Source organism: Cynoglossus semilaevis, chromosome 11 (genome assembly GCF_000523025.1).
Source record: "Cynoglossus semilaevis isolate Cse_v1.0 chromosome 11, Cse_v1.0, whole genome shotgun sequence".
Taxonomy (NCBI): Eukaryota; Metazoa; Chordata; class Actinopteri; order Pleuronectiformes; family Cynoglossidae; genus Cynoglossus; species Cynoglossus semilaevis.
The window spans coordinates 17,324,674-17,335,304 of record NC_024317.1 but is presented as its reverse complement, the minus strand read 5'-3'; the positions used below and the strand labels follow the sequence as shown (position 1 = coordinate 17,335,304).

The following is a 10,631-nucleotide window of genomic DNA, read 5'->3' as shown; positions in this document are numbered from 1 at the left end:
GGAAAGAGTAAATATTCAATGAAGTTAATTACTTTAGTGTTGCAAATGAAATGATCAAACTCTTAATGTGAATCTTTTCAAGAGTAATAAGTGTGACTTGCTATTTATCTTGAAATATTAAAATAATGCATTTGTGAATATGCTGTCATTAATCTATGTCAAATGGTATCCAGTCAAAGGAAAGCCAACAGTTTTTTATACTTGCTCATTAACAGTAATGTGTAAATAAAAACACTAAAAAAAGAAAGAAAAGAAACTCTTTTACATTGTGTGTATGATCATTAAGGCAGTACAAAATCATGATTTAATAAACTTTATCTTCTATTCCTTAATTCTTCAGGTGAATCAGGGGTGCTGAGCCAACCCCAGCTCTCAACTACTAGGGTGGGGGGACACCCTGGACCTTTCCGAGTCCATAGAGGGTCACACACAGAGACAGGAACCATGTATTTGCATTTACAGCCAATATGGAGCGAACATTCAACCAGAGCTGCATGGAGAGGAAACTGGAGACCTGGTGAAACAATTGAAGCATCCAAAAAGGGGTCTTTTTGATGTCAGGTAAGAACGCTAGCCACCTGTAAGTCAAAACGTTTTACTTCACAGTTCAACAGTACCAGGTTCAATCTGAACATATACAAAAACATACAGGGATTTAAATTTGTCCTCTGCATTTAACCCATAAATGTGTTCCTTGGGAGCAGTGATACTAGAAATATCAGAGGTCACAGGAGTCGCTGAACCCCTGAACCTCTGAACAATCCTCATCATCTGACCCAGGATTGTTCTCTTCAAATGGACTGTGGTTGTAAAATGTTATTTGTCTCTATGTCAGTGATTCCCAACCACTGGGCCGTGGCACACTAGTGAGCCGTCAGAGATCATTAGGTTAGCCGTGGAAAAAGATCTGATTTCACTTAATTGGGCTGAAAACTATTAATTATTTATTGCATATAATTTTTCCTTGCTAGTCAAAGCATAAAAGGCAGAACAATTAAATACTCTTCTGTTAGGTGGCAGCAGATGGCTATGAAAACTAAAAGTGTGAGGCCTTGACAAATGGAGACTGTTGTAAACATTCACTCATCTGCTCAAATAGAGTGATCATTTTTGTCTAAAACTTTAGATCAGAACGGTGAGAGGAGCTGTAGCCAACCGCGGGAAGGTGACGGTTGAACCGTTGAGAAGCACAGTGTGAATGAATTTGAACATTTGCAACAACTTGACAGAGGAGTTTCCTCCTCTTGCTTCAAGCGGTCTTGTTTGGCAGGTCTTATTTGTTGATATCATGAGCTGTAGTACTGTAGTACTAATACAGTTAGTACTACAGAAAAAAAAAACACTTCTGCAGATTTACTCTCTGCTGCTGTAGCTACTAGATAAGGATACTTCCAGGCTTTTAATGCAACTCACTTTCAAGTCTTTAAAAGATTTCTAAGAGATTGCATGTTGGAACTCTCAGGACCGACTTTTGACATGAGTGAATATCATCAGTAAATAGTCAAGTCCTACGGTACTTTGAAGTTCACATAATTGGTCTGAAAATCTTTATTTATGAACTGCACATTATTTATTTGTTTAGTCTAGGCCACTAGATGGTTATGGAAACTAGAAGAGAGAAAACTGTTGAGGAAGAGCTTCATGTGTTTCTCTTCAACTCCTGTGAGTACATCAGCAGTGTTTTCAACTAAACAAGGCCAGTTTTGTCTTAACTTCAAACTTATTTTATTTATTTATTTTTTCATTTGTTTTAACTTCTAATGAAGAGCTATGATTAATGACTACAGTTTAATTGTAACCAATGTATTATCACAGTCCAAACCATAATGTTAGGGATTTCTTTCATCAAGTTTTCTCTGTGTTGTAAATTATAGCAATAGAAATAACTCTGATTGAGCCCAAAATAAAATACAGGGCAGAATATATTGTGACGTCAGATAACACATGCAGTGGCAAAGAAATATATTACATTTCATGCATCCACTAAGTGCATGCATAAAGAGAGAATCCTAATTGAGGATAAATACTGTTCATCCTCATTATTAATAAAACCCTGTGTCATTTTTTCATGAGCCACCAGATGAAGATATAATTGTAATCTGCTCATTTCTGGCCTGAGTGTGTTGTTGCTGATGATGAGAACCCATGCTGAGCACATCTTCATCTGGCCCAGCAGGGGAGCCACCAGCCCCCCTTCACCCTCCTCTGAAGCCCTTGTCAGAGCACCACTTATCTGTTCACCCAGAATAGGGTCTGGCTCTTGTCGGGGGTTCATCCCATTCATCCTTTAACTCTATCCCGCGGAATTCCTTTGTGAAGATGAAGCAAAGCTAATACCTGGTCTATTTTGCAATGCTCAGGAGCATCTTATCGCATGCTGGCAAAATCCCTGCCCAAGGAAGGGGGCAACTAGGCCAGTCATGTTTGGAGAGAGCAGGGGTTGTACAGTAGGAGCATGTGGCAGGGATGGAGCGTTATCGCAGCCTGAACAGCCATTGAACCCCTTCCTATCGAGCTCCGCTCTGCACAGGCTCCTCAGATTAACAGCACTGGTGTCCTCCCTGTGCTCCTCTGCACTGAGACCTTATCCACTTTGTAGCTCCCCACTGACCTTGAACAACCATCATTAGTGTGATCATTACTGTTTATCATTCGGATGTGTTCAAAGAAAAAAGAAAAACTGGAACGAAGGCCGGTTTTATGCAGGAGTAGCTTTGTTCTGCTTTTTTGTTGGCTGGCTAACGGCTTTGTGTTGAAGTTCAAAACAACAAGCAGCTTAGTGTTTTACCTTGATCTGTACTGTGAGGAGCAACATTATCCCAATGATGTCGCATCATGTACTGCACATACAACACACACATTTACACCTGTTTGTTAGGAAATCTCCTTTGACCTGTTTGTTAAAAGCACCTTGTAAATAACTTTTGTCTGACAGTGAATCGACTTGATGTATGTTCAGAGCTCCCTCTATGCTGTAAGACAGTGGGAAAAAATCAATTCTTCATTTCACAAAAAAAAAAAAAAAAATCAGATTTGAGTTTTCATTATTCAATTATTCTGCAGTGAAACCTAACCTCAGGGAGGTCTGTTGGAGCCTGCACCATTCTGCTGGCAGTGGGATCCGCTCAGAAACGTTGGCTCCTCCTCGATTCCAAGTGCTAAAAAAAGTGTTTGTAATTATGTTTAATGTTGGTGGAGTAAATGTGCTTTGAAAGGTTAAGGATTAACGTGTTGAGCCGACTGCCTACATACTGTGTGGTATTTACAGCAAACTTTATAATGAAAGAACTCTCCTTCTCTGCCTACCTTCGCAATTGCAACTTGTTACTGTAGTAAACTAATACAGGGAATGGAGTACGACAGGTGGTAATTTACAGGTGGTAATTTGTGTGGTTCAACTCACATGTGATGTGTTAAAAGGTGGACCCTAGAATATTTTCCATGTTGTCCAGGCGTGAAGGGAGACGTGCGGTAGCTGTTAGTCGTTAAAACACTAAATGTGACTTTATTTTATCTACATTTATTTCCTTTTACTATTTATTCTGCTTTGTTTTCTTGGAGTCTGTTATTTCCATCTAATTTGCACTTATAATTTGTTTTCAATATTGTTGTACTAATTTTGGTAATAACATTTATGAAATGTATTTTAAATTAAATTAAATTTTTAAAAATATCCAAATATAGCACTTTTCCTGTTCAAACTAAATTACATATTTATACTTTTAAGCGAGTGTGCACTTAAAAGAAGTAATAACTTCAAATTAAATATTAGTGAAGATTTTATATATTATATTACTATAATTGGATACAGTGTGTTGTGGGAAATGACCAGCGCTGTTGTCTAAACTCTACCCAGGTAAACATGGAGTAGCATCGAGACTTAGGATGGCTCAATACAGCTTTTTCACATCCGATACTGCCACCTATCTGCCTACTTAACAGTGATAGTGTCACTGTTTATGGCATGTCGTGCAAAGTTAAGATGACAAGCTATAGTTGTTTTCTCAATGTTCAATCTTGTGATTTTAACAAATATCAGGTGGTGATGTATTATTTTGTCATTATTGTTTTAGTATCAGGTTAATGTAGTATCTTAACCTTACATTTAAAAGTATGCTGCTGAGCATTTGACAAAGAACCTGTTAGATCAAACTTTGTTTCTGCTGAATTACAGCAATGATTAGAGTAGATATTTTATTTTATTTAATTTTTATTCCATTATTTAAATGTAAAACTCACTCACATTTTTTTTACATTTTCTAAATTTCCAAACCACTTGAACCCTGACTTGAAATAACAAAGACCAGATGGGTGAAAAGATCCTGGGCTGTGAGAGTCACATTAATCACCCTGTAAGCTACAGTAAGAAACCAGGCCTGACTGGAAAAAAAAATCTTTGACTTAAAGCTGACACTAAAATGAATAGCTCTCACCCGAGTCCATGGTTTGACAAAACCATATTTGCTTTTAATCTTCTTATTGACTTCAAGGCTGGCCATTTAAAGCCCACTGGAAAAAATTAAACCACATACAAATAAAGAGTAAATTTTGCATTTCCTCTGCCTGCTTGTCCCCCTGGTGACCACATTCAATATTCAGGGCTGTATTATCGGGCTGGCTGAAATAGACAGAACACTGAAGGAGCTAATATCTGCACGAGCAGCTGCTCTGCCAGGGCGCACACAAAAGCTTATGTCAGGCTCTGCTCTGATACCACATTTAAATAGACAAACTGAAGTGAATTATTGAAAAAGTCTAATTACAGACATGCTTGGGGATACAATGAGGGAAAAACCTGAGAGAATCCTGGCTACCGGCAGGAAATGATTGTATTTTAAATAGAGCTGTGAATTGATCGTATGTTTTAATTATGATTAATTAACCTGATTCATAATCTCAAATCATGATAATTGTGATTATAATTGATAACAATTAATCCTGATTAATCGATAGGATTTTTATTTAAGACTAAAGATCTAAATGATTGAATATGAATATAGAAACATGATATATATATGTGTGTGTGTGTGTGTGTGTGTACATATACAGTGTTTAATATTTTTAAAAGTCATGAACCTGTACGACCCAAGTCAATAGCCATTATTCATAAACTCTTGGGAAACGTGATGCGAGACGACCCAAAAGTCCCGCAAACATGAGCTGGGTGTTGAGATGTTATTTAAACCTTGAGGTATTTTGGTGAATTCCAGACTATTTCCCACAGTGTGTGTAAGTGTGTGTAAATAACAATCTATCAAATCTGTAAAAAAAGCAAAAAAAAGTGGATGAACGTTAGTTATTGTTGGAAATTACAGTGCCTGTAAGTTTGCCCATACGTTCAAGTTGGTCAGAGTTCTTGATTTCTGATTCATTTCATGAAATAACAAGTTTCAATTTTGACAGCCCAAAAGAAAATGTAATTTTCTTTTGAGTTATTTATTATGTTTGTTTGTTTGTTTTTTCTGTCTTTCAAAAACTTTGTGCTGCAGTGTAGCGTTGCATTCCGGAGCTGTGAACCAATTATCACGTTTCAAAGGATTTGAATGTCATCTATAAAACACTGTCAAGGGATGAGATAACCTTCAGCCAAATATAGCAGCAAAATTAAATATTGAACCAGTGAAATGGGAATAATTCAAAAAGTATATGATTTATATAATGTACCCTGCTCAGTGAACGAGCGGGGAAGATGGATGACTGATTAGGCTTTTATCTCCTTTCACTCTAATTCCCAATACTCAATATGATAGTATAAAGTGTTGGAGGATTGACAGAGATGAAGAGGAAAAATGGAACATGAGATGAAGTGGCTGGGATGGACGCACTGGTGTACGCATCTATAACGCTGTTTTTTTAAAAAAAAAAAAACTCTAATTCTAGGATGTCTGAAATGTTTATTAGTTTATTATGTTTATTATATATTCCTGTCCAAGAATGTAGCCAAGCATTTGATTCTTTGTGCTCATGTCAATCCTGCGGCTCAGTAAAGCCAGACATGGTGTTGGTCGGGTTTATCCGGTTCCCTTGCAGTAAATCCTCACACTTTAGAGTCTTTTGGGCTGTTATAGTCGACTGCAGAAAAGCTCTGCTGCTAAAAGTACTGACCAGTGAAAAACCAGAAGATATAGCACCTGCTATATGACGCCGGCTCAGGAAGTGCTGTAATGCACTTACAGTAATGGTGTTATGTCTGTACTTGAGGCTGTTATTTATCACTCCGCCAGTCTGACCCAGAGCTGAAAATATGATCTTTGGAAAATGCCATTATAAGTCATTTAGACAATCTGATTTCAACCCTTGCCCCTCTAACTTACCCTTAACCCCTTGTTTTACTCGTTTCGTGAAAGGATAGAATTTCCCGATAAGCACTTTAGTAGCGCTGCAAATACAAAAGGTATTTAGATTGCCTTTTAGGTATACCTACATCAGATACATTTCTGTCATTGTTTTTTTTTTTTCTTTCTTTGCTTTGTTGTAAACATTTGCAAACCCACAGGGAACTTAAATAACAACCACTTAAAAATAATAATGGAATAAATTAATAATACGTATTATTAGAATAGAAATGATCAGTGGTGACTGGTAGTGAAATTCTAATACCAGCTGTTACTAAACCGATAGGAAAATTCCTCTTTATTTTACCTTCAGTTTAACAACAATTCACAATATGTAGGATCCATTCAAAAATATTTTCAATATGTGGGGCGCAACCCTTAAATGGTCTGCAAATTCATGAAATTTTGGGCTAAAGCAATTTTAAATTCTTTTGTTAATCTGGCTGTATTAAAAATATAAAAACATTGATATGTATTACAGTATGCGTGTGTATTTTTTGAAACACATACTAACATATACTGAGTGCCTAATAACACCATGCATTACACATAGTATTAGTAGCTTCCTACAAATGAAAGATTTAATGTAAAACACAATTTTGACCATTGATACCCAAACCCTGTACTGCGGCACATTTGTGTGCCACGAGAGAGCATCAGGTGGACCGTAGAAAACTATCTCATTCAACTTAATTGGGCTGAAAAAAAATTGTATCTACCGCTAATAATCCTTCTTTCATAGTATTTGCAATAGTGATAGGTAGAACAATAAAATACCCTTCCACTATGTGGCAGCAGATAGACATATAAACTGGAAAAACAGAGAGCGACTGGGCTTTTAAAAATCTTGTCTTTCTTAAAACCTCTGCTAGTACATCAGCGTTGTGTTCAATTAAACAGCTCCAGGTTTCACACTGAGTAGGTAAATTGTAGGTAAAGTGAAACAAGAAGATCATTATATTTCATTACATGGACTTGAGTTAATCCAAGACAGAACATGCTCAGTCCTCACAGAAATGTGACTAGTACAGCTACACTGCTAGCAATCAAACTGGTGATCTTTTTTTTGCTGTTTTATTTAAACAGTTATCAAAGCCTCATGTGTTCTATTGTTGTTTTGTAATTAACATATTTGACATCTATCATTAATAGATTATTTTGTTATATGACTATGTTTTAACCTTTAAAAAATTACCAACATAATAGTCTTGACACCATCCACCATCATGAGTGGATGTAATTTCTGTGTTTTTCACAGCTGTGTAAGTGGGGTTTTACAACAGGGGTAATAGCGGTTGCTTACTGTAACAGGTGTAATTTACAGCCAGAGAAAACCTTGTTATATGTAATTTTGCAGCTTACTTTCCTGTTTCCTCCCTTTTGGTGTTTTTTCATATAGTTCTTTTTCATATTCCTACTGTGACAATGACCAAACTGGAGCAGCATGTGTTGAGGCAAAAACACCCACTCTGACCTCTGTCAAAAAGAAGGGTCACAGTCCCAAACACTCTCTCCCCCGGTTGCTGTTCTGTCAGCTGCCATCACGCACGGTATTACACAGCTTGGTCACTCTCCTGCACAAATCCCACCAGTAATTTTGGCCATTTGAATGAACTGTCATTCTCTCGTCACTTGTGTTAACTCTAACTGATTCTTAGCCTCTAATCTCTGCGGCAGATAGCACAAAATGATGCAGGGAATGAAAGAAAGGGGGACAGAAATCTTCAGGAATGAGCTTTGGCAACAAATCCATCCGTTTAGTTGAGGTTCATTATTTGGTTTTTGTCGCCTTAATCTGACTTTCAGAGATTTCACATGCACAACAGAGTTAAGTGGCAGGCGGTGACGGCCATATTTCTGCACTATTCAAATGCCATTTAACTTTAATGAGTTGGTGGACTCTCCAGTGTTGCTCGTAACTAACTTTCTTAGCCGTTTTTTAATGTGCAATTACACACTTGGATGACCATTATGACTACATGAGTAAGTGACAAGGCTGAGCCATAGAAAATCGGTTGGCTGGGTGGGAATAGAAAAAAAAAAAAACTTCCATTCCAGTCAGTTTATGCAAATAGTGATAAATATAAAGACAAAGAAGAAAATTGTGATTTGCTTGTAACTCTGCCTCGTTCATAATCTTCCATCGCTTCGCTTAAAAACAGAATATATTGAGCCTAAAGCTGCGGATATAAAGTTCTTTTGAGGAAGCAGGACATTCAGGCTGCAGCTGAGAGGGAAACGTCTTTCTTCAAAAATTCTCTCTCTGCTCATTCTAGCCGTCACAGTAGTTTAACTTCTTTGTCAAGTTCATATTCATTGCCACATTCTGTCAGTGATCTATTCATCACAGTGCACATGTGCAATGTGTGATTGATGCATGTGTTTGATGGCAGTTGGCTCCTACCTATCAGGAGTCAGCTTTCTTTTTTTCTTTTTACTAGTATCTGCATAACTCTTTTCTTCCTCTCGTCAGTCTTTGGCCTATATTTACAGCCAGTGTTAAATCACAGAGAGAACGTTGATGTTTTTTTCTCAGTTTTTCGTCTAAGTTGTATATTAGCCTTATTACCAATCTAGCCTATAGTTTTAATTTTATTTTTAGTCAAAGTAAATTCTAAATAAGTGCATGTGCACGGTGTTCTATAAAATAAACCTGGGAACCGCTAACAGAATCGCCAAGGGGAAGATGGGTAACAGTGGCGCTTCATACTTCACTGAGCAACAGCTCCTGATGGAGTATGTATGAAGATCTTATACACACTGTCAGAAAAAAAGTAGTATCAAAACAAGTATGTGTTCTTAAAAAGTACATTTTGTTGTACTTCCTATGTGTTTTTTATGAAGGAAATTGAAATCTCTTCTGGTTCCAGCCAGGAACTTTGTCTGATTAGTATTAGTACTATTCTATTATAAGAGCGAAAGATTGGCAGACAACGGTGGACTGACCTGCTGGACTGATGGATAGACAGAACTTTATTAATCCTTCTGGAGTTTCTTTCAGGAAATTAAGGATTAAAACTGTAAACTGAGCCAATAACAGCCTACATGTGTCAGAAACCAAGATAAGGGATTAAGCTAGGATATGTTGCTTCAATTGCACAAAAGCAGGACAAAGCTAGCCCAGCCAAGGTACTATGCTGCTATTTTATTAGAATATATATATATACACAGTATATATATACTTTAGAATAAGCCAGAATAAGCACTCCCTGTTGTACTCCCTGAGACATGTAGGCTGTTATTGGCTCTCAGTTTACATGTTTCACCGCTAAAGTAGCAAACTTAGCTCTGATTGGCTGTCATCCTCATTTCTTCCTCCAACTGAGATGAGGAACTCAGTACTGCTTTGACTTTATATCTGTCAGATAGATTTTGTGTTGTTTCTCTAATGCATCAATTAATTCAGTCAGTCATTTAGCCCCTCGTAACTTACTGTTTAGTTTTTGACTTTGTCTCTGATGAAAAATTATAAAGTCAACAAAAGTGACTTTGATTAACCCATTCATTCAGAAAATACTGCTTTGGACCATTGTTTTGAATCAGGGATTGGGTAATTTTCATTGGAAACAAAAAAACAAAAAAACAAAAAACAAACAAACAAAAAAACAAACAAAAACAAAACTTGGTGTCCGTTCTGTGCGGCCAGTACCAAATGACTGGCCTGATACAGGGCCCCAGGCAGGAGGTTGGAAGCCCTTGCCTTAAATTAAAAGTATATTTTTTTTCTGCAAACACATTTTTATATGGCACTTGCTGTAATGAAAGTGTTTCTTTCTTTGTTTCAGAGTAAATCAGATGAAACTACTAAAAGTATCTGAGACAAATTTGACTACAACTACTTTCTTGATGCAGATAAGTTGCTGAAGAAGATTTTAGGTATGGAAATAAAATCCCACAGGATCCCCTGAAATCTCAGCCCCTGACTGGAGAGACTAAAATACCGTGAAGCAATGAAACCAAAAAACCTTCACATCACATTTTCTTAAAGAACCAGGATCCTTAGTTTGTGTAAATTCATTACACTGTGCAGCATCTGCGATTCTAGTGCTGATACAAAACAATCTTTATTTCAAATGCAGCAAACACACCGGGAAGAATAGAATCAGGAATAAAACCAATCAACTCCACAAACCAATGCGGTTCTTTTCCAGACTCACACGAGCAGCAAAGAAACTGTAGAAGATGCACGCTGCTAGAATCCCATTTCTTTTTGTCTTGAATATACTTAGGTGAGAGGGTTCAGTCAGGGAGGCTGAGGGAACTGCAGCAGTTTCATCTTCTCAATATGCAGGTTTT

General features: G+C 37.1%; 1 long non-coding RNA gene across 1 annotated transcript in view; it reads left to right on the top strand.

The window, feature by feature from the left end:
* Window positions 1–3,752, top strand: part of LOC112487787 (uncharacterized) — a 38,397-nt gene extending 34,645 nt beyond the window's left edge. Inside the window, exons 4-5 of the long non-coding RNA XR_003051209.1 lie at window positions 341–561; window positions 3,064–3,752. This is a non-coding gene — a long non-coding RNA (uncharacterized LOC112487787). The remainder of the gene's footprint in view (window positions 1–340; window positions 562–3,063) is intronic.
* Window positions 3,753–10,631: the final 6,879 nt, after the last annotated feature.